The 24,948-nt window shown below is 37.8% G+C and overlaps 1 protein-coding gene across 2 annotated transcripts in view; it reads right to left on the bottom strand.

The window, feature by feature from the left end:
- Gpr141 (G protein-coupled receptor 141) overlaps positions 1 to 24,253 on the bottom strand; it is a 60,807-nt gene extending 36,554 nt beyond the window's left edge. Inside the window, exons 1-2 of one of the 2 annotated variants that reach the window (XM_028789269.1) lie at positions 24,208 to 24,244; positions 9,146 to 9,209 (exon numbers count right to left, since the gene is read on the bottom strand). The gene's annotated coding sequence lies outside the window, so the exon portion shown is untranslated. Of the gene's footprint in view, positions 1 to 9,145; positions 9,210 to 24,207 lie in introns of both variants that reach the window. The other variant, XM_028789270.1, reaches the window with a different exon arrangement.
- Positions 24,254 to 24,948: the final 695 nt, after the last annotated feature.

Below are 24,948 nucleotides of genomic sequence, written 5' to 3'. Positions count from 1 at the left end.
CTCTCTCTCTCTCTCTCTCTCTCTCTCTCTCTCTCTCTCTCCCTCCCCTCCCAAGGGAGAAGTTAACCTGAATAAAATAGTGAAGTGGGGGTGATATATTTTGCCTTCAGAGCACTGTATTTTTTACCAAAGCCTTGGGCATTAGTTAGTCATCTAATCTCTCTGCTCCTCTTGTTACCTAACAAGGTTTATTCTTTTCTGTGTCCCATTTCTCTAAACAACTTATCACACAGGGCTGAGAACATTCCTTGCCACCTTCTCATGTGCATTGTCTTTGGATCTCATCCATTATTCCTCCCAGAAAGTAACGACCCTATCTAACAATAAAATCACATTTACTCTATTACATCATTTCACGTTTGGACTAGAGCTCCAACTGTTGTCTCTCTCCACAATAAAGTAGAGATACACAGGTAGGGCAGAAATTGTAATTCCTTTCTGTTTCCATCACAATTCTTAGCAGGTCTACAGTCTAGTCGTTTCACTGAGGAAGGACAGTGTGAATAGTCCTCTTGTGTCTCTCTCCCCAAACTCCATCTCTGCCTCTTCCAATCCTGTTTCTATTCCAAGATTCATGCCATTGGAAGAGAATGACTTCATATCTCAGCTCCTAGAGTAGGTTCTGGGCATGCTCTAAGATAAATTGAACAGTGAACCTTCAATCCCATCTCATCCTTAACAGCAGCTCATTATGAACATATGACTTAAAAGGACCAAAAAGGATGGGTTTCATGACTCTTCCGGTCACTGGACAATGGCAAAGTCCTGTTTTAAATAGTGGGATGTGTTTGTCCAAGGACTAGTGATGCTGCAGTCATACCATTGCCTTAGCAAGGATCAGCATATGAAGCTACCCCTCATCTCAGGGTACTAATGGCCCCTGGTATCTGCTATAACAACTGTGTTTTAATGTGAAATAAAACAGAATGATAAATCCCCTTCTAAGATTTGAATCTGTCAATATCTGATTACAACATAAAAGAAAATGAAATCAGCCTTCTTCTCTGATAACATCAGTGAAATTGCTGTGATATCTTCATCTGTAATGTGGTACATAGCATAAAAGACCAGCACAGCTGGGCAGTCACTCCACAAATCAGCACATGTCCTTTTTTTATCCCCCACATCTAGATGCCTTTGCCTTTAAAAGAAAATCTTATAGTAATACATTTTTTAATTCAGAATAAATATCTTCCAGCTTTAATGAGGAGAAAACTAACACAAATGAGGGTTCCCTGGGTACTCTGTAATGCCTAATGCTTGAGATAGAGATTAATGCGAAGCCATTGCGAAAATCATAAGAGCTTACATCCAGTTTCTGCACCCTGAAGCAACACAGCATGGTGCAATGAGACTTGCAACACAAGGGGAAGATCAAAACAGCACATAGCAAAAAATTTCATTTCTTGGATCATGTCTTTAAAACAAAAAGTGTCCCTTGAAAATCAAGAGTAATATAGACTTTCTTCAAGGTTACTTTAATAATCCTAAGTTAAACTGAATGCTGTTAAGGTTACTCGTTAATTTTCTTTCAACTTGTGCAAGGTCTGGGAAGATGTATCAACCATTAATGTATTTGTCACACAAGCCTGAGGGTCCAAGTTTAAATCCTCAGAAATCAGCATAGATGTCAGGTAGATATCAATAAGCTCTGGGTTTGATTGAGGACTCTGCCTCAGTGATTAAGATGGATCACAGATGTTTCCCACTATCAACCTGTGGCCTCCACATGTACATGGACCCTACAAACATTCAGAAACATGCATATACTCACAGTCATGCAATACACAAACATGAAAATGGGGGAAAAGACAAAAAATTTTGTGTAACTGGCAACTAGTTTCTGAGATAAATTATTTAAAATTCTGTTCTAAACTAACACTCTGGACCCAATGAGAGTTGTAATTTGAATTTGAATAGGTATGGACCCCCATACCTATTTTGAGTGCTTGACCCATAGTGAGGTGCAGTATTAGGAGATGCAGCTTTGTTTGAGGAAGTATGTCACTGTGGGAGCCAGCAATGTAGTCTCTCGTATGCTAAGGCTACTCCCAGTGTGGAACTCAGCCTCCTTTTGCTGCCTGTGGATAAAGATGTAGAACTCTCATGTCCTCCAGCACCACGTCTGCCTGCCTGCATGCCCCCATGCTTCCTGACATAATGATAATGGACTAAGCTTCTGAAACCATTAGCCAGTCCCAATTAAATGTCTTCCTTTGAAAGAGTTCCCTTGGTCATGGTGTCTCTTCACAACAATGAAACCCAAACTAAGACAATGGGCTACATAGTAATTCTCCTCTCCTAGTTTACTTTTATGGTGTCAGACTGTGAAAATACCCACACTTATAAGTTTAAAATTCTGAAGTCTTAGAGGAAATGCAGTCCTTGGAGTCCATGTTAATTGACTAGTTCCATGAGTAAAATTGTGGAGCATCACACTACCAATTACCATGATTATATTGTTCAGCTGTATGTCTGGGTGCTAATTACCATCTATTACAAAAAAGAAGCTTTTCTGATGAGGGCTGAACAATGTACTGCTCTATACATATAACAGCATGCCATTGGGTTATTGTATTGCTATGTTAATTCAGCAGAATAATAGTAGTAGGTTTTGTCTTAGGGCCCATGGTTTATCTGGTCTCTGATTCTTGGTTTTATTAACAATATCAGGTATGAGTGCTACCTAAAAGGGAGGGTCTTATATCTAATAAATAGAACTGGTTGGCTAATTCCCTAATATTTGTTCCATTTTGTATCAATTGCCATGATGAGATACAATAATTTAAATGATATAGTGGGAAAATATAATGAGCTTATGTCCCAGCCTTGCGATTTAATGACCTTGTAAAAGTCTCTTTACTTCAAACTATTAGGCCTTTCAACTTTCTAGAGAATAATGATACAAGCCTTTATATGCCTATACCTTCACAAGACTGGGAAACAGGATCCCACTCACCCTTGCCCCTAAATTATCAGCATAAAATCATTCTATTCTTTATTTAAGAAAATCTAAAGGCCAAAGTGTATATGTCTGGGGGAGGGGTAATCATTGAAACAGAAGGAAGAAGGAGGAGGAGGAAGAGGAGGAAAGGAGGAACAGGAGGAGGAGAAGGAGGAAAAGAGGAAGAGGAAGAAGAATTAACTTTTCAAAATGAGCATCCCACCCATATTTAAATTCTGATATCAGTTGCTCTAGCAGTACAATTTAATATAAAGGATCATTCCATCAATAGCATGAGATCGTTGTGAATTATAGGTGACAACACATAGATGTAGAAACTCTGTTTAGACCCTTGCATAGAGAGATTCTTAATGACTGCTAGCTAAAATTAGAGTATTCTAAGAGGTGGTTTCATTCATGTAATATGTAACTGACCAGCATTTTAAAAGGTGAAAGAGAAGCTTCTTAGTAAGCATGTGGAAGACAGCATGTAGTTCAGGTCATTGCACGATTTCTGATATAAAGTCTTAGATGTTTACTTGGCTAATGAAGTTTAATGTAGACAAGTACATCGTTAGAGCCAAGACAAACATGGGGAATTAAAAAAAAAATGTTGATAGTAAAAGAAGCAAAAAAAATCTGAATAAGACCAAAAACATATGAACACATTGACTAAAACTAGTTTCAGAGTTGTTCAAACAAAATTTTTCCAACCTATCCCAATGTTATTTTATCTAAATTTTCTTATATGTAACAACATTGAACATAACTTTTATATATATTAGAGTTTCTTCATTGTATCTAATATTCTTGCTCTCTCTCTCTCTCTCTCTCTCTCTCTCTCTCTCTCTTTCTCTCTCTCTCTTCCTCTCTTTGTGTGTGTGTGTGTGTGTGTATTTTTGCATGAAGAACATCATTCGTCCAGTTCTTTACCCTGCTTTATATACATGACCCCATCACTGGTGCATGTCACCATGTAGCCCCTTCCACTTCAGGAACAAGGTATATTAGTGGCTCCTTTGTGTTAGTCTGGTTGACTTATTTTGTTGAGTAAATAAAAGTAGAAGAAAGTGTGTCAGTTCCAAACTTTGCCTCAGAAGTGCATGTTTATATACTTCCCCCACCTCCACCCTTTGTCTCCATCATTACCAGAAGAAAAGCACACTGCCCTAACTCTTGATCACGAGAAAAAGAAAGACAACACCTAGAGTAGATCTAAACCTTCTCATAGAACACACAGTCAGCACACATCAGCCATGGAAGTATGTGCCACTGAGGTCTGCAGAGCCACCCTAGACAATGTATGGACCTCTGAAGACATATCACCACTCCTTAAGATCCCAAGTCTTCTGGTGGCATAGTACACAGCATTCTTTGTTAGTACCTAATGGAACAGAATGTTGTGAAACATTTTTTTAAATTATTGTTTCCATCTGCTCATATAAAAGGAGGGGAAAACTCTACCATCTTTTAGATATCGGGTTGAATTAAAAACACTGAGAGTCATAACCTGATACACTAATAATATCACTTGGAGACATGGATACAAGTGATGTGGATAGTAAATTTTAGTCTACTTTCAGTGGTCAATATTAAAAGCAATATTAAATATTCACAGATGGCCTTCATAATTTTCCATGCTTTGTAGTTTCCATCTAACCTCTTCCCTAGGCATAGATCTCCAGAGTCCCTTAACCACTAACCTTTAATCTTTGAGTCTGTTTTTTTTCCTACAAAGCATATATAATCCATGAGGGCAAGCCTAGTACATCGAGATGAAAAGCACTGTACTGAGAAGAATCAGAGCAAGAAAACAATCTTTCTTCACTTACTTGTGTCTAAGAGACTGTTGATGTCTTGGTCCCCCTCTCATGCTCCTCATGCTCTTTCCCTTGGGCCTTCCCATGGGCAGATTTTTTTTCTCTCCCTAAAACCTACTCATTTGGATTATAGATCTTACTACTAAACAAATAACAGGGAAGATATGAAGAAGACAGTTCTCTGGGGAAAGTTACAAATTTCCAGATATATCTGTTTAGAAAGGAACACGTTTATTTAGTACACTACAAAGAGAACACTGAGAAGTTCAATGGCAGAAACTCCCGTAACAACACTTCTGGGTAAGCATTCTGAAAACAGAAAAGTAAGGGCAGAATACATGTCAAAGCAAAACACAGGAGTCCAAACTGATGAAATTTTGAAGACAAATACACTTCCATTTTCTTTTCTGAAACACTGAGAGTAAAATATGACTTCAGTGAATACCCTCAAGAGAAGCATTTTGTGAGGGCTCCCACTTGATCAAGCACACAGGTTTCTCTGTTTGGAACCTTCTCGTTTTACCATCTGCAGAGCAAGCTTGGGGGGGAAAGGCCCCATGCTGTGAAACATAGATGCTTAGTGCCTGCATGGGCCACCCAGAAGGCATTTACTGACTGTTCCCTTGATTAAAAATACTCAAAGCGGAGGTGGGGGGTGGGGAGTGGGGGGGAGGGAAGCTACAAGCAACCAACATATTTAAGGCCCCATGACTCTCCAGGCTCCTGTACTCAATGTCTAGGAATACCTCACTTGTAAGTACTTAGTTTGACACATTTAGAATAGCATGGGGTTGAGTGATCTTTGATCTTTGCGCTCCGTGGATTTCATTTAGTGTCGACTGCTCTTTATGTTTTAGATGAATTGTATTGACAAGCTTCATTCATCTTGCCATTAGTGGTTTCCAATTGAGTGAAATAAAAGTGAGTAAAAGTACTACGTTTCTTTCTCCTAAGCATCAGTGAATTAAGATATGATATCTTTAGTGTTGGCAAGAATAAAAATATATAACTTGATGGAATTGAAATTGGTACTGTTTCTAGAAATCCACCAGGCAACACATGTCAAGTGCATTAATGTTCATTTGGGATAAGAGTACTGCTCTAAGAGTAATAAAAAGCTAAACCAGAATACAGGTAAAAAAACAAAATGTATATTCTATATCCAAGTAGACATGTAAATACTATGTAAATCATGCTTCACCTATATGAGCTACCGTTTCCATTAAATGGTGCTACAAAAAGTATAAGTAAAATTTAAGATGCCCTTGAAAAACAAGAAAGATAAGTGTTTTTAAGCTACTAATGCAATAGTTCCCAACCACACAAAAGTGCCCTGACTTTTTCCATTAAAGGCAGTAACTTTAATGCCATTAACAAAACAACATTCTTGGATACACAATACATTTGTTTCTACATGTAGTTTTTCTTGGTTCTGCTTAAACATAGTTTAATAAACTCTCCATCAGTCTCTGTTGCTGAAGGAACCACACTCCATGTGTGAAGGATAGAGTGAAATCACGTTGGAAACGAGCTGGAAGCTTCCTCCCCATCAGCTAGCTTTCGTAATCCTTGAATGAGCCATGGGGCTGCTGGGAGAAAAAAGGCGCCAGTGGTCTTACAGAGCCATGAATTCTGCAATCCATGAGACCAACTGGCAGCCACAATCTACCCACTTATGCAATAACAGTACTACTGCTGTACAGGTAATCAATTCCTCTCTGAATTTGAGATCATCTCTACAGAAGGTAACAAATGGCTGGCACTATTAACATTGACAAATCTCAATGGTGGAAGAGATTCTAGGTCCTGGTGGGAACTGAATACTGTTGCTCAGCTAAATTGACATAATGCCAAGATACCTTCTAAATATTTATGCTAGTATCCATACACAAATACCACCTTCAGACTTAATCAAGGAAGCCTCTCAAGTAAAAGGTGGTGAGTGCTAAGACTCATAGGTATTAAAGATGTTGAGGATAGTAATGGAGTATTTAGCTCTAAATGAGACATTTGTACTATCTCCTTTAAAGCTTACAGAATATTGCAGAAGACAGGAAGAAAAGAACGTAAGAGCCAGAAGATAATGAGAAAGGCTGAGAAATGTCACCTTCTGGGTAAGGCATAGCCATTACAAACACAAACGCACCGCAGTTGTAGATGCCTGCACTGTGTCTATACAAGAACGAGCTCATCAACAGTATGGCATGGATATGGAGGCTGGGGATCAGGAGCTCCACTCATCCCGAAACCATTTAATGCTAATAAATCTGGAGGGTGGGAATTGTTCATTGTCTTCCACTGTATTTTCACTAATGACTCCATCAGAAACTGGTGGATAGTTCCAATCTAAATGTCACCCAGATGGCACTAGTTAAATCAAATGAGTCATAAAACAAAAGACTTCAATTCTAGGAAAGAGAATCGGAGGCATAAGGAGTGGTTGGGAGTGATAGGAGCAAGATAAGAGGATTTGGTGGAAGATTCAACTCAAGACATTATATGCAAGTGTAAAATTCTCAATAACAAAATTAACCAATAGAGAGCAAAGAACAATAACAGACATTATATTGACATGTTTGAATAAGTTTCTTAAGCAAGGCCTTTGAACTTTACATCTTCTTGTTGTACTACCATTCTGGTCATTTCCAATGCTTCTGCCAGGGATGAACTCAATATCTATGGGGTTGGTGGCCTACAGAAGCCCCTGCTTCCTTTCCCCACACAGTACTCTAAATCAATGTATTTTTTCCCAGGAGCAACCCAGGATGTCTCTGCCTGCAATTGGATAGCATCTACCTTACACACAACACAGTTGGATAGCATCTACTTCACACACAGCACAATGTTCTCTTTCTCAAGTGTTACCAGTTGGTTTGAGTTTGGCTGCTCTCTGAAGATGGCATCTCACTCTTCTGTCTCCTTGCTAGTTCTTGCAAAAGCTTGGGGTAGAAATGCCTATTCCAATCATAAAATTCAAAACAACACCCTACTTAGTTAGAACAAAGGCTTCTCTGGTCTAGCTTTTTCTCCAAGAATATTTTCAGAGAACGAGTTTTGGGTTGTTTGTTTTGTTCTTAATGCCTGTAGCACTAGAGACTAGATTTGGGGCTCCCTTCAGTAACTAAGTTAGTTCTTCCCCTGAGTTCAGGCTAATTATGCCTCAGCTCAAGCTCATGTAAAATTAGACTTCTAAATCTGCCGGGCTGCTGTGGCAGTTCCAAGAGCTAATAGCTGCAGCCAGAGCACCTTACAGGCTACCTGCTAGCTGAGAGGTCATGCAGATTCCAATCTTTTCTTCTGTTTGGAAGATTTTACTGGTATCTAGAAGCTTCCAGAGCCAGAGAACTCACTTTGTGCGATTGTCAGACAAAAACCAATTGATTTCTGTACAGCAAGCTCACTGTGGTTACTAGTCTCCGGAGCTTTCTAATTATAGTATATTTTTCCTTCCCTTCTCAAACGCTATTTTCTCATGAACTGAGCTCTCCTTTCTTCTTTATTTGCTCCCAACCTTTGCCTTCCTTTAAATCCTGCCATCCTTCGTTACTGAGGAAAGGAAGCTTGTAGTGTTATGTGACTGTAGACTCGACTCTGAAACTTTGCTACTTTCATTTAATTGAACTATATTGAGAAGCTGACATGTGTCCACAATTAGCATATCCTGAATTATTAAGTTCAGATGATCATGATGCTTCCTTCATCTAAAAATTGTTCTATTATGTGCTTTATAATTGGATGCAGAGAATCTACCTTCAACAAACTTTTCATCAGACTTTTGATAAATGTTGGTTGCTGGTGACAACGAAAAGGAATTATCCTCTGTATCTAGCCAATTTGAACACCTTAGCTTGTCAATAATCTTCATAAATCCTGTCAAAACTGGAGACATAGGAAAGTTATAGTCAGGAAATACAGTGGGATACTTAGCAGCTGATCTGGATATCTCTTCAACCTTCCCATGCCTAGAGTTTCCTCATTTATAAAATCAGATGAAAATATCTGCCTTGTAACATAGTAAATATATGCAAGTCCTAGCTCTCAGCACCAAAGTTACAAATATTTAGGATTCTTTTGGCAAGCAGTAAGCATTTAATATCAACACATGAGAGGATCTGGGAGGTTTGGGTGCAACTCTCAGCCCTGGAGGCAGTGTTTTTACCATAGGCTCCTGTCTGAAGTTATTCTGCTCCCAAGAACTTCCATCCAAGACTGAGCATCGTTCACTTGAGTCTACCACTATACTCTTTAACAGGAGATGGGTAAAGAGAAGAAGAGAGGTGAGAAATGGAGGCATGGGAGAGAAAAGGGAAGAGGAGTGGGAAGCAGGCAGGTGAGTGAGTAGTTGGTTTTGAAAGCAAGGAGCAGTTGGACAGACACTCACACAGGAATCGGTGTCTTGTATTCCTTTGTCCATGCACAGCTTCATAGTTGATAGTCATTACCATCTATGTGAAAAGAAAAACACACCATAAAAATCTACTCGTTCCTTGCTTACAGGGGGCAACAGCGCAAAAGTCAGGATCTTTGGCACCAAACATCTTTTCCCTTTGATGATGGTCACATTTTCCCCTCACCACTTGAATGCCACTTTGCCAGAGCCTCTGCCAACTGTATGTAGCAAGTCACTAAACCATAATCTTTGGGTTCTTACTTGCTACTGATATGCAGCAGTTTGCACACCATTAGCAGATAATGAATCTTTTAATTATAAATGGATTGAGTCTCTGGTCTTTTCCCAGGGCTCACAAAGTCTGCTACATACCCATATAATTTTAGTCACCTCTAAAAACTTGTGTGACTTTATATGCATGCTTTCAAAATAGGTGTGATCTTGTTTAGGAAGCAATGGCAAAAGAAATCACCTTGTAGACATATATTCAGCACAAAGGGTGCTTTTTTTCTGAATAATTTCGAATTTCATTGGTTGGTTAAGCTGAAGACTATAGAACCTGTAGATATGAGTGGCTGGCTGTGTCTATGAAAAAGTATATTGGGACTTATCCTGTCCCTAATCCATCCTATGTTCCTGTGTAACTGGAAGAGTCTCAAAGTGGTAAGTATTGATCATTTATTACTTTTAACTTTAACATTTTTCGACTGTTTGTGTAAGGTATGAAAACAAAGTTTCTCAGTCCCGTTGGAGAAGGATCCAAGTAACAGCAAGGTATGTTCAACTGCATACATTTATTTGTTTGAAAAGCATTGATAGCAAGCTTGTCACTGATGACCTGCTGATAACTCAGGCATGGACCTTATAGGTCAATGAAATAAGGGTGATCCTCTGTTAATGGTGCAACGTGTTTTAAGCTGCCAATCAACATTTTTAAAATTTCCCCCTGCCCTCTGTTTTGGAAGTACATTGATGACATTGAACCCAGTGCCTTGTACACGCTAGGGAAGATTTCTCATGGTAGCTTCAACCGTGCTCTTTTAAAGTGCTTTAAAACCCATGGATAAAATAAACAGAACACCTCTCTGCAGGTGAGGGGCAAGGAGGAATCAGAAATGTAGTTTGGTAAAGCTAGCAGGCCAGTATACAGAGAACACAGAATACAAAACCACGGTCCAAGTCAAAGTTAAAGTCAGACTGTTATTCAACTACACCCAGCTGACTTGAAAGGAAAGAAGCTTGGAGAACATTCCTTTCTGATGAAAGACTCAGTACACCTTCTTGCTCAGATTCTTATTTTCAGATGGTGAAAAATAAATTCTCTTCAAACAATTCCACCTGAAAGTTCACAATTGAGAGAACCCAGCAATATCTAGGCATGCCAAAAAAAAAAAAAAGTGAAATCCTAGTCTGAGCTGGGTAAGCAACTCTGAGGAGGCTGGAGGAGCTTGGGAGGGAAATTATAAGTGAAACAATAAAAGAATATATTTAGCAAATTTAAGAAGCCTTGCCTCTTGAAAGTCATTTGTTTAGGCTTCTTAAAAACAATTAAACACCTAAAAGTTACTTTTTAAAAAGTTAACTTTTGAAAATAGAAAGTATAGTGATAAAATTAGAATCTCAATGGAAATATTAAACACAGAGAGTAAAGCTTAGTGCATTATATGCAATAAAGAGTAAACTTTCTTCAAAAGGAAACACTGGAATAAATACACTGCTCACATGCTTTAGCACAGTGCAACCTCGTTCACGTCTTGAAGTTACCATGAAGTCCCGGGCAGTCTTAGCATTTTTAGAACTGAGGGCACCAAGGTACAGAAAGGTTAAAGAGCCCACCCAAATCCGCACAGCTACTAAGAAAGAGATACAGCCAATTTCCAGCCCAAAGAACTGGGTTTCAGTTCTGTTTCCTAGCAACTGCTCTGCGATCCTGTGAAGAAAATGGAAACCACTAAAGAGTCATCCCATGGAAGTTAAATTTGTCCTAGAATAAGCAATAGTGAGAGTGAAGCAAATAACTTTTTTAGAGAGATGATAGCTGAAAATTCTCCAGAATTGGAGAAGAGCATCAATCATTCAATTTCTAAAGTGGAATTTGAAAAAAATATATATATATAGAGAGACATAGACTAATGAAACCCAGAACCTCCTAACATATAGGAGATGCTGACCACAAAGACAACCATTAGAGAAGACAAATGAAAGCTCATTACAAAGGAGACTTCTTGAGGCAGTGGCAGGCTATTGTCCTAGGAACAAGGGAAGGTGTCCCACCTCAAGCCTTGCCTTAATCCTCCCAAAAGTCTCACTGTCTTCCTCTGCATAAGGTAAAGTGCCAAGACCCATGGACTTCCTACCAGAGCTCCCAGCTGGCAACTGCTGAGTGGTTAAGCAGCGCTTTGGGCACTACTTGAGCTGCTAGTGGATTCCTGTTCATTTACCTATTTTCAAGCATTGTGTTAGCTCAGATGAGAGACAGAGATAAGACGAAAAGGCTATGTGAGTCAGTATGAAGATGCCTCAAACAGCTGAAAATAGATCTATCTGCTCCATTTATACTACTCTTGAACACATACCTCAATGACTCTGTATCCTACTATAGAGATACTTACTCATCAATGGTCATTGCTGCTCTATGCACAATATCCAGAAAATGGAAACAGCCTAAATGTCCATAAACTGAAGGACAGATAATGAAAATAGGGTGCACTAAGACAGTAGAATATTACTCAGCTATTAAGAAAATTGGAATTAGAAAATTTGCAAGTAAATGAATGGAGATGAAAACAATCAGCCTGAGTGAAGTAAGCTAGACCCAGAAAGCCAAATATCTGTGGTTTTTTTCTTATTTGTAGATGTTAGCTTTGAACTATCAATATATGAATCTTAGTTGGAACACTCAGAGAGGTTGGTAAATTACTAGGAACCCATGGGGGAGTGGTGGAAGCGCAGAGATTTTTGTGCTCATTGACGTGCACTAGGGCAGTGGTTGTCACCCTTCCTTCCTAATGCTCTGATCCATAACTCAGTTCATGTTGTGGTGACCCTCAGCCACAAAATTATTTTTGTTGCTACTTCATAACTGTAATTTTGCTACAGTTGTGAATTGTAATGTAAATGTCTGTGTTTTCCAGTGCTCTTAGGTGAACCCTGTGACCAAAAGAGTCACATCCCATAGGTTAAGAACTGCACTGGTGGATCTTGGAATGTCAAGCACAGAGGGCTTATGCCCTCAAGGGAAAGAGTACAAAACCCAATTTTCATGCAGAAGCCTGAAGCAGATGTGTTTTCTAACCTGGCGACCTTTGCACAATCCCTGTGGCTGAAGGCTGATCTTCAGACCCACTCTCGTTATCTTAATGTTTTTCAGTCAATCTATACAACCTATCTTTATGAAAGGTGTCATGCTTACTTTACAATGAGTTTCAATGAACTCACATCTGATCTATATTTCGATTACTTTGTTCCTCAAATGGTTTGGGCATGCTTTATGGTACATGCGGGATTGAGTTAATCACTACAGAAATAGTTTTTAGCAGATAGTGCTGAGTGTAAATAAGCCTAAAACAGGCAAGTCAGAGTCAGAGTTCCAAAGTTTGAAACAACACTGGCTACTGAGTCATGTTGTGCCAAACTGTCTTCTGGCTTCCATGGGTTGTCTGCTGTCAGTGAAGCTCATATAGATCCCTGCAGGGGAATTTCTTCCAAAGGAAAGAAAGCAGAATGCTCTGGTATAAAGGGTTAAAGCATCATTCTGAGAAGCTGAAGAGTTGGCTGGTTGTTAAGAGCACTAATTGTTCTTCCAGAGGGTCTGGGTTTAATTCTCAGCTCACAACTGTCTGTAACTCCAGGTCCAAGGGATCTAGCACCCCCACACATACATACATGAAGGCAAAACTCCAATCACACAAAATAACAATAAATCTAAAGAATAAAAGGTAATTATGTAATAAAGGATAAATTAGAGTGTGTGGAAGGATAGCAGGATAGAAGAGAGAAAATGACAGGGATACATAACACTAAAGAATTTTCAGAAAAAAATCATACGGAAACCTACTGCAGTAGAAGTATATATACTGTCCACTAGTGCAACAGTGGCATAAGCATCATGAGAGTGACCAAACACTCACTGATTGGATTTAAGTCCCATTCCACAAGATACAACCTATACCTAGTACAATCATCAGCCCAAGACTCTACAACTATACAGACATCATAGTCCCTAGGGAAGAACTTACTATTATTCTTCTAAATGTATTAAACTACATAGTATTAAACTGACTGCTAATGAATTCTTCTTATACCCATACATTAATGTATGTCTCAACTTTCATCAAAGAACCTTCTATTTACAGTAGATTATGATTAAAGTAGAAACACACAACCTGCCAATGTACAGTGAATAAGAGAATAGCAAATGCTTAGCCCTGAATGAAGCATATATCCCTCCTTCCAATGTCCGGGATCACCACAGAAGAGGGGAGAGAAAGAGTATAAGAGGCAGAGGCAGTGGATGACTACAAGGAAGGATTATTGTTTGATACAACATTGCAGATGCACACAGGAGCTCACTACAGTTATAGCAGCATGCAAAAAAAAAAAAAAGAAAAAAAAAAGAAAAAACCTGGACAAGCCTAAGCCAGACCAAATCCCAGCGTGAAGAGAGAAGCTTGCATGATTCCACCAAAAGCCAAAGATATTAACAATATTTAGTTGAGAGGGGAAAGAACAGGTGAAAAAACATAAGAAAACTGATAAATTGACCATGCTGCAGAGGAAGTTATTTTAGCAGCACAAATTGACCTTGAAGGGGAAAGGGGACACAGACTGGGTAGAAAGGGAAGAGTGAATGGGCCTAGTAGAGTTGGGTAATGGAGAATGAGAATGATCAAAATACATTACATAGAATATCAAGTAACTAAAAGTCAGAAGAAAAAAAAACTTATTCCAGAAAATCAGCAAACTAGGCACTCACCCAGGCATTTGGATAGTGATTTTTCCATCCTCTTTATATTTATTTTAACCAATATTATGCTAACAAATATTTGTCTGGCAAGGATTATATAACCACTTTGTATTTCTATAAATGTCTCTCCCAAGGGGAAAGATTTTAATGGGCCTGTTTCTGATCTCTGCCCACAAAGAAAATTTGACACTAAACTTTTAATTTCTCTTGATTGGAACATTCTGGAGAAGAGAAAGTTCAGTCTATTCAGATCAGCAGGCTGGAGAACCATGGTAAGTGATGTGCAAAATGTTCATAGTGGAATCCATTCAGACTAAACTTCTACTCATCCTAACCATTGATGAAGAAAGTCAAAAATACATAACTCATTTTTTTATGTGACTCTTGGAAGCAAGCATTTTTTCATCCTACAAAACAACAAATATTACATGGACATACTCCTATAAATGCCCTCTATCAAGTTCTTAGAAACTGACCAGAGAATAAAGATTATGAAGGTATTGGAGAGAAAGAGAATCAAAAAAAAATTGTTTTGTATGTACAGTTTAGCTTGGGGAAGAAAAACACAAACATCTACTGAAAATGGGTAATATGATTATTCTGTCTATCCAACAAAATGAATATAATAAGCAACTGAACCATATTAACATGTGTAGATAGGTAAATCTACATCACCATCATGGTAATTTTAACAACAGAAGAAGAGAGATTTGTCTTCTACAGAGAACCAGTCCTCGGTGAGGAAAAGGTAGTCCAACTTACCCCATTGTGCATGAAAAGAAGGAGCCACTTGCAACACTGGAGCTGACTCAGACCTAGAGAGGCCACATTCTGTTCAGTGGTTCTTTTGACAGAGATGGCCTGGTTTTTGACATCTTCTACTCGGTGTCACAGATACTTAGAAGTTAGAAGGAGAGTCCAAATTTGTGGAAGTGAAAGCAAAGAAGGGTTCCCAACTAGGAACAGAAGGTAGTAAAGTCATGTGGAGGGAGCAAGCATTCAGTGATGCATCAGGGTGAATCTCTAGGGATTTTCAAAAATATGTCTTCAGTACAATTGCTAAACAGAACAACAATAGATGATGTTTACCAGGGATGATGCTCACAGTCTGTCACAAAATAAGTGGTACATTTCTGTTTTGTCCCCTGGGGATGAAGCAGCAGCAGCAGGCGATAGATGAGATGCCTCATTTCACATAAGAAGGCATCAGAAGTAATACCAGATACACAGCACAATGCTGCCTTTTGTTATTATTTCCCAAAAATGCTATGAGACAAAATCTCACTATGTCTCCTAAATTTTTTTCATCTTAAAACTTAAAGGAGCTTGTAACCTGAAATATTTACTCTGTTTTCTCTTTAAAACTGTATAAAATTATTTCTTGTACTGTTATTTAATATCTAAACTGTATTTCTTTACATTGAATGAAATATTTTTAACAAATATATAAATAAAATTTAAAGTTCCTCTGAGAAGAAAACAAACTAGCTGCTAAGTATTGAATGTCTTTTTAAAAAGAGGATATTATTCTTAAAGCAAAAAGGAATAAATACCCCATCCTTCCCCTACTCCATCCAGATGTGAGGAAGCCCTGATCAGCAAGTACCTTCAGGTAGGCAGATGATGGGGCAAAGAATGAATGCATTTGTCAAGGAACAGAATGGAGTCCCATTCTCTCTTATCTGGCTTTAGGCTTGTGTGGAAAAGCCTGCTGTTTTCACACAACATTCTAGAGGTGTGACTTCCTGTCCATTCCCCCAAAGGGCAGAAAATGATCAATAAAACTTTACTCCCCATCTCTTTTGATTAATTTTAGTTGAAAGTCTAATTTATTAGATATTAGACTGTCTACTTCAGCTTGTTTCTTGAGTCTGTTTGCCTGGAAAACTTCTTTCCAGAATTTTACTCTAAGGTAATATCTATCTTTATTACTGTGGTGTGTTTCTTATATATGCAGCAGAATGATGGATTCTGTTTACACATCTATTCTGTTAGCCTGGCTTTTAATTGGGGAATTGAATCCATTAATGCTGAGAGGAATTAATGACCAATGATTGCTAATTTCTGTTATTTTGATGGTGGTGGTGGCAGTGTGTGTGTGTGTGTGTGTGTGTGTGTGTGTGTGTGTGTTTAAGAAGACACAAGAAGCAAGCTGGAGTAGCAATTCTAATATCCAACAAAACAGACTTCCAAACAAAATTAATCAAAAGATATCGAGAAGGATGCTTCATATTCATCAAAGGAAAAAATCGATGAAGACGATGTTTCAGTTCTGAATATTTATGTTCCAAAGGCAAGAGCAACCACATTTATAAAGAAACATTACTAAAGCTTAAATAATACACCAAAACACATACATTAATAGTGGGAGACCTCAACACCCCTCTCTCATCAATGGATAGGTCATAGAGACAGAAACTAAACAGAGAAATAATGAAATTAACAGAGGTTATGAAGCAAATGGATCTAACACATATCTAAAGAACATTTTACCCAAACAAAAATACTTTCTTCTCAGCACCTTGTGGAACTTTCTCCCAAATATTGACCATACAGTCAGTCACAAAGCAAGCCTTAACATACACAACAAAACTGAAATAATCTCTTTTATATTGTTAGAGCACCATGGGTTAAAGCTAGACTTTAATAACAATAGAAATAACAGAAAGCCTAAAAAGTCATGGAAACTGACCTACTCTCAACTGAATGACCACCGGGTCAGGGAAGAAATAAAGAAACTAAAGGCTATCTAGAATTCAACGAAAATGAAGGCACAATATACTCAAACTTATGGGATAAAATGAAAGCAGTGCTAAGAGGAACATACATAGCACTAAGCATCTTCATGAAGAAATTGGAGAGATCTCATACTAGCAACTTAGCAGAGTACCTAAAAGCCCTAGAACAAAAAGAACCTACCCAATAGAAATAGATAACTGAAAACAATAAAGCTCAGGGTTAAAATAAATAATTAAATAATTAATCTCTCTCTCTCTTTCTCTCTCTCTCTCTCTCTCTCTCTCTCTCTCTCTCTCTCTCTCTCTCTGTGTGTGTGTGTGTGTGTGTATGTGTAAACAACAAAATGAAGAAATCAAGAGTTGGTCTTTTGAGAAAATTAACAAGATAGACCAAGATAGACAAACCCTTAGCCAAACTAACAAAAAGGAAAAAGACAGCATCGAAATTAATACAATCAGGAATGTAAAGAGGGACATAAAAACAGACACTGAGGAAATCTAGAGAATTATTAGGTTTACTTCAAAAGCCTTTACTCTATAAAACTGGAAATGAAATGGATGGTTTTCTTGATTGATAAAACTTTCCAAAGTTAAATCAAGATTAGGTAAAGAATTTAAGTTGTCCTATAAACCCTAAGAAAATAGAAGCAGTCATTAAAAGATTCCCAACCAAAAAAGCTCAAGTCCAAAGAGTTTTAACACAGAGTTCTACAAGACTTAGAAGAGCTAATATCAGTACTCTTCAATCTATTCCACAAAATAGAAGCAGAAGGAACATTGTCAAACTCATTCTGTGAGTCCACAATCACCCTGATAGCTAAACCACACAAGCCTTTTATTGACTGGTTAAACTGGAAAGCAAAGTTCATATAGCATCACTTGGTGTAAAAGAGGATATGCTTCTCAGAGGCAATCACTTCTTGAGAAGCCAATCTTTATCATTAGAATATAAGCAACATCAGAACAAGCTACTTCAGAAGGAACATTGCCAAACTCATTGTATGGATCCACAATCACCTTGATACCTAAAGCACATGAAAATTCAACACAGATAGAGAAGTTTAGACCGATCTCCCTAATGAACATTGATATAAAAATACTCAATAAAATGTTCCCAAACCAAATCCAAGAACACATCAAAAATATCATCCACCATGATCAAGTAGGCTTCATCCCAGGGATGCTGGGATGGTTAAATATATTAAACTCCATCAGTGTAATCTACCATATAAGCAAACTGAAAAAGAACCACATGATCATTTCATTAGATGCTGAAAAAGCCTTTGACAAAATTCATCTCCCTTCATGTTAAAACTCTTGGAGAGATCAAGCATAAATGATGCACACCTAAATACAATAATAAAAGCCAACATCAAATTAAAAGGAGAGAAACTTAAAGCAATTTCATTAAAATCAGGAACAAGATAAGGCTATTCACTATCTTTTCAACATAGTACTTGAAATCCTATCCTAGGACTTGAAGTCTTATCCTAGCTAGAGCAATAAGACAACTTTAGGACATCAAGGAGACACAAATTAGAAAGGAAGAAGTTGTGCCGATTTTCACAGATGATATGATAGAATACATGAATGACCCCAAGAATTCTAGTAGGGAACTCCTACAGCTGATAAACACCTCCAACAAGTGGCTGATTAAAAAATTATCTAAAATGAAAATCAATTGCCCTCTTTTATGTAAATGATAAACAGGTAGAGAAAAGAATTAGGGAAACAACACACTTCACAACAGCCACAAATAATATAAAATGTCTTGGTGTAATTCTAAACAAGTAAGTGAAAGACCTGTATAACAAGAATTTCAAATCTTTGAAGAAAAAAAGGAAGATATCTGAAGATGGAAAGATTTCCCATGCTCATGAATCAGTAGGATTAACACAGTAAAAATAGACATCTTACTAAAAGCTATCTAAAAATTCAATACAATTCCCATTAAATTTCCAACACAATTCTTTGCAATCCTTGAAAGACCAATTCTCAACTTCATATGGAAAAACAAAAACAAAACAAAAACCACAGTAGCCAAAATAATCTTGTATAGTAAAAGAACTTCTGGGAGTATCACCATCCCTGATTTCAGACTGTAGTACAGAGAAATAGTAATAAAAATCACATAGTATTGGTATAAAACATACAAGTTGATCAACAGAATAGAATCAAAGACCCAGAAACAAACCCACAGACCTATGGACCCTTGAATTTTGACAAAGAAGTCCAAACAATACAATGGAAAATGAAAGCATATTTGACAAATGGTGCTGGTCTAACTAGTATCTGCATGTAAAAGAATGCAAATCAACCCATTTCTAACTCCCTGCACAAAACTCAATCCAAGTAGATCAAAGACCTCAAGACAAAACTAAACACAGTAAATCTAACAATGGGGAGCTGCCTTGAACTCATGACATAGGAGACAGCTTATTGAACAGAGCACTAATAGCTCAGGCTCTACGATCAACAATTAATAAATAGGACCTCATGAAATTAAAAAGCTTCTGTAAGGCCAAGAGCACTGTCAATTGGACAAAGTGACTATACACAAATTGGGAAAAGATCTTCACCAACCCTCCATCTAACAGATAATATCCAAAATATATAACTAACTCAAGAAGTTAGACACCAGCAAACCACCTAACCCAATTAACAAATGAGGTACAGAGCTAAACAGAAAATTCCCAGCAGAGGATTCATTAATGGCTGAGAAGTACTTAAAGAAATGTTCAACCTCCTTAGTCTTCAGGGAAATCCAAATCAAAATAACTCAGATTCCACCTTATACATATTAGAATGGGAAAAAAAAAAACAGAAAACAATGGACAGCACAGGCAGGGGAGGATGTGGAGATAGGAAACATTCCTCCTTTGCAGATGGGAGTGCAAACTTGTATAAAGGGATAAAATGAAGCAGAGACTGAGGAAATGGACAACCAATGACTGGGCCTACTTGACACCCATCCTATGAAAGAGAACCAACCCCTGTCACTGTCAATGATACTCTGCTGTGCTTGTATACAGGATCCTAGCATAACTGTCATCTGTGAGGCTTCATCCAGCAGCTAATGGAATCAGATGCAGAGACCCAAAGTCAAACATCAGGTAGAGCTTAGGGAGCCTTGTGGAAGAGTGGGAGGACAGACTGAAAAAAGTTAAAGTGGTCAAGTACACTAGAATACCTACAGAGTCAGCTAACTTAGAACCATGGAGGATCACAGAAACTAAACCAACCAAAGAACATGCATGAGCTGGACCTAGGCACCCTACACATTTGGGGCAAATACACAGCTTGATCTTATGTGGGTGTCCTAACAATTGGAGAAGGGGCTGTCTCTGACTCTGTTGCCTGCCTTTGGATGTCCACCCCCTAGCTGGGCTCCCTTATCTGACCTCAGTGGGAAGGGATGTGCTTAGTCCTGATGCATGCTAATGTACCAGTGTGGGTTTTCATGCATGGGTGGCTTCCCCTTCTCTGAGGAAAAAGGAGAGGGTAATGAGGGGGTTGTGAAGGATATAAAGTGAATCCAAAAATAAATCAGAAAAAAATATTTAGTTAATTAATCAATAAGAAAAAGCCTTCACTCCCCAGCCCAGCCCAGAAATTGGGTTCCAGCAGCTTCCCAAGAACTATTTCTCTCTCCTGTGTGAGTCAAGCACAACAAATGTCACTCATTTTTAAAAAGTCTCCATAATCTGCAGGAACTGTGATCTTTAGGCAACCACATGTTTCAAAATCACAGTTACATTTAAATCCGAAAAGAGAAGCAGCCTTGGGAGTCTGCCGCTAGTTCTTTTTGAGTGCTGGAGTTCCCGACCTTCAGTGTTCCTCTAACATGGTCTTTGCCACGGTGTCTTTATCTTCTTGCTCACTCACTTAACTATTTCCAGGATACTGCTTACTTATTAAGCACCAGATACTGTTCTAGAACACAACGATATATTATGTCTACTGCTGTTAAACAAGCTGTTATATTAAAGAGACTTTGATCACCTAAAGCTTGATTGTGGTTATTATCAATAATAACATTAGCATCCAAAATAAAATCAAACGGGAAAATTAGGAAGACAATTTAGCATAACGTATGAACTAACTTTTCAGATGTTTTAAAATGTAGTATTTTAGTAATCCTTTCAGATAGCGTGGCTCCTTTGGATAGAGTCAAGCTAACTCATTGGAATATTCTCTGCGACAAATCTTCAGCAAATGAGAGATGCTGCCCTGGAAGCTATGTTGTTGAAAAGCTGGGAGAAGAAGAGGGGAACATAGAAAAAAGGTACAGCTGCCAGAATTAGAAAGAGTCTGAGTTAATTTTAAAAGTATCAAATTCAACAAATCAAAGCTTAATAATATAAGGATTATAGTTGCTAAGTAGAAATATGGAGAGAGTCCTTGGATGTGGAGAACGTGTGCCTGCCCTGGGCCAGGGTCATCCACAGAGTTTCCTGCCATGGCCACAGCAGAACAAGTTTGTAGCTCCTCCTTGATGTTGCTGAAGACATCAAAACATGGCCATGCTAGGGTTCCAATAGAAGTTATAAGTCTAACTCTTAGAAAATTTGTTGATAAGTATACCATCAGAGTGACTGATGTATTTGGTTATGTCACAGTCAGATACAGGTATCAGTGTAGAAGCTATTGATCCAATGTTCCAAACCAAAATATCAGAAATGCTAAAAGAAACAGGGATTCTGACACGGCTGTTTGCTGGTATGCAGTCACCATGGCATTGGTTGTTGGCGTTCTGCTGCTGATATCAACATGAGGCAGAATTCTTGATACTTTCCCAGATAGAGAGTGGTAGAGCCTTGACTGTGGCTCCCACTCTGGGTGTAAAAAAGACTGAATGTTAATGGCTTCAAACTGACTAGTTACAATATGATGGTGGCCTAAGAACATGAACCAGGACAACTTCAAATCTGGCTCAATGAAACAATCTACCCAGGTATTAACTCATTAATTAAACAAATGTCACTACCCTATTGCACTATTAATTTTAAGCCAAAATGAACTGAAACAAAAGATGCTGTTATGTTTGGTTAAGTAGAGTTGGGTGGAAGATTTGACACCTCAGAACTACAGAGAACATTATAAACAGAGGGAGTCAGGGCCAAGAGATGGTAGAATTAACTAAGAATTACTATAAGGCTGTAAAAGAAAACATACCACCTGAACAACTGGTAATAAAGAATGTTAGCAAGCAGAATCCAAAACACTATTCAGAAGCAAAGGTTTCATGATTTCAAATATTGTCTAGTGTTTTGCAACAATTTTGCATACTGTTTCATTTAAATAAAGCAACACAGAACGCTTTTCCAAATACATTTGGTATATAATCCTCCATCGTTCCTAATGCTGACAATCAAGGGGACTGTGAAGGTGTATTCAGTGAGGTGTGGGACATGTGGCATTATTTCAGCACTTTGACACCTCTGGTCTCAGTTACGCAATTACTTCTGTTTCCTTAGTCAGAGTTTTGTAGATTCCAAAGTTGTGTAAGAATATATCAAAGTGAACAAATTTTTCTAAGATCCCACTTACTATTTGAAAAAATAAGCAACATAAATTTTTTATTATTGACTACAAAATGAAGTACATTTACAATAAAAAAGAAACACGTGAGCAGTTTTAGGATTTTTCTCAAGTCTCCTTGAAGGACATCATTAATTTGAACAGACTGTAACATTTTTAACATATCTGGACCTGTTATTGCAGTGACAGCACACAATGTTCTTATAGTGCTAACACTTGGTACTAAAAACTTTGCAGGGCTGGCTTACTCTTACATTGGAAGACATTTTCATGAATAAATCTGATTTTCTTCACGTGAGCTGGAATTTAGGCCACTGTGGTAATTGATGAGGTCTGTATGCCTTTACTCCCCATTAAAACACATTTTTGCATCCCCTCAAAATTTTGTAGACAAATTTAGGTGGTTGGTAGATCACCCTATAGATAATCCAGTGCTAAAATTAACAATTCTGGTGACCTCTTACTTTATAACTGTGAAAAATGACAGTCGAGAATGAGGGTCCTGAGGACAATGTTCCCCAAGCTCCATCCTCCTCTCTTCTGGCTTTTAGATTTGCTGTGTGAACTAAGAACAATTGCTATGTTTTTTAATGTTGCATTTTAAATGTACACATGAATACTTACATGTTGCCTTCAACTTTACCTCAGCCTTCAGAGCCTAGAATAATTACCATGTACCCTTTATTACAAACAAACAAACAAACAACCAAAGTTTGTCAAACTTCTGTCCTAGAAGGTTTAGATAATATTTCTCCAACCAAACAGGATTTTGACAAACAGAATTATCATCCCCTGATTGATCACCTGCTGCTCTTCCTGTTCTGCCTATTGACTAAAGTACTGACTTAGGAACTAATTAGAAAACAGGATAAGGAGTTGTAAAACTGAAGAAGTAATTTCTCAATTATATTCTGCAGCTGTGAGGAAACTAAAGTGCAGTAAATTTAGTGACTTGCAAGAACACGTTTACAAAGAGGGTTGAGCTAGCTCCTTAGAGTCAGAGAGTGACTTATTTTAAGCTGTATCTTATTTCATCCCATGTATTGGAAGCATGCCATTAGTTGTAGATATGAGATAATGGTATGAAAGGCCTTTTTTTTTTAAGAAAATAAAGTTATTTGTACATGTGTTCTTACATTGTATTTATGAGTTTAAGAATTAATTTTGGAGTGTTTCTGTTACATAACTTAAAAGTGGAATGACAACGAGTGCAGTATGCTGAGGGTTCAATTCAGTGACCAAGCACTTGCCTTATCTAAGCGACCCTGGGAATTTTACTCCCAGAAATTCAAAAGTAAAACAACATAGAGATTATTTTGAGCAATTGTTTTTTAGAAATTTCTCAGCATGTGGTTGCTATCATAATTTTTGGTATTGATTAGAGTTATCAGAATGTTTCCGAATGAAATAGAATGATATTGTCAATAATAGCATTAAAGGGATTTGATACTAAAAACCACATCATGTTAAAGACAAGTCTCTGAATAACTGGCTATAAATCTAACACCAAGTCCTCTATGGTTCTGTAACCAGGATTCATTTCTGTTTTTCTTTTGGGACAAATTCTGAAATAAGTGTGTCAAATTTAATGCCTAACACAAACTAAGGCCTCATCTTCAGAAGCATGTGACACATACAGGAAGGAGAAGGCAACTCTTTTTATAACATAGGTTTGTGGTAAAAAATGAGGCTCTTTCTTTTCATAGCTTTTGGTTCTGAAGATTCCAAATTAGAACCAGACAACAACAGGAGGCCTATTTTTATCAAGGTTATTGCAGAAATCTTTACCCCAATGCTTCAACACTTACCTTAAAAGCCAGACTTCCAGTATGAGTTGTTGTGTCGGGCCACAGGTCTACGGTCCAGAGAGATTTGCCAGCAGCATTGCTGTCTTGACACATCCACTCTCTGTGTGCACGAGGGCCCTAGACTGACCACTGAGCAAAAGGAAGCTAAAGGGTTCTGTGTTCCTGACGGTGTCATCAGACCACAAAACCTCAAGCACACTAGTACAAAAAACACCAAGCATTTAAGGATGAACAGTCCAACATGAAAAAAAAAATGGCAGGAAGGCCAACTGCCAAGAAATGTTTATTAGAGTTTATTGATTACTTTAAGTATTTCTTATCAAACTTTATAGAGAATATGAGATAAAGGTGATATTGTCAAAAACAGAAATCGGAAATGAACCATGTATTATCTTAAGGGTGAACTCTCTCTCTCTCTCTCTCTCTCTGTGTGTGTGTGTGTGTGTGTGTGTGTGTGTGTGTCTGTGTCTGTGCAATATTTTCTACACAGGTGATCCAGGACTCCTTCTCTTTTAACTTTGGTGACTAGTTCATGTATTGATATTTTTATTAATATACAACAGTGACCAAAATAGATACTCTAATCATGCCATAGATTAAGAAAATGAAAACTTTAAATTTAAATATGTTCTAGCAATGAATAAAGAATGCATTTATACACAGTTACTTTTTTATCTGTTGATTTATTGTTGTCGTTGTTGTGTGTTTGAGACATAGAGAAAGAAGAAAGAGAAAGCGTTA

This window comes from Grammomys surdaster, unplaced genomic scaffold (genome assembly GCF_004785775.1).
Source record: "Grammomys surdaster isolate TR1022 unplaced genomic scaffold, NIH_TR_1.0 125807, whole genome shotgun sequence".
Taxonomy (NCBI): domain Eukaryota; kingdom Metazoa; phylum Chordata; class Mammalia; order Rodentia; family Muridae; genus Grammomys; species Grammomys surdaster.
This window is presented reverse-complemented; position numbering and strand designations above follow the sequence as displayed.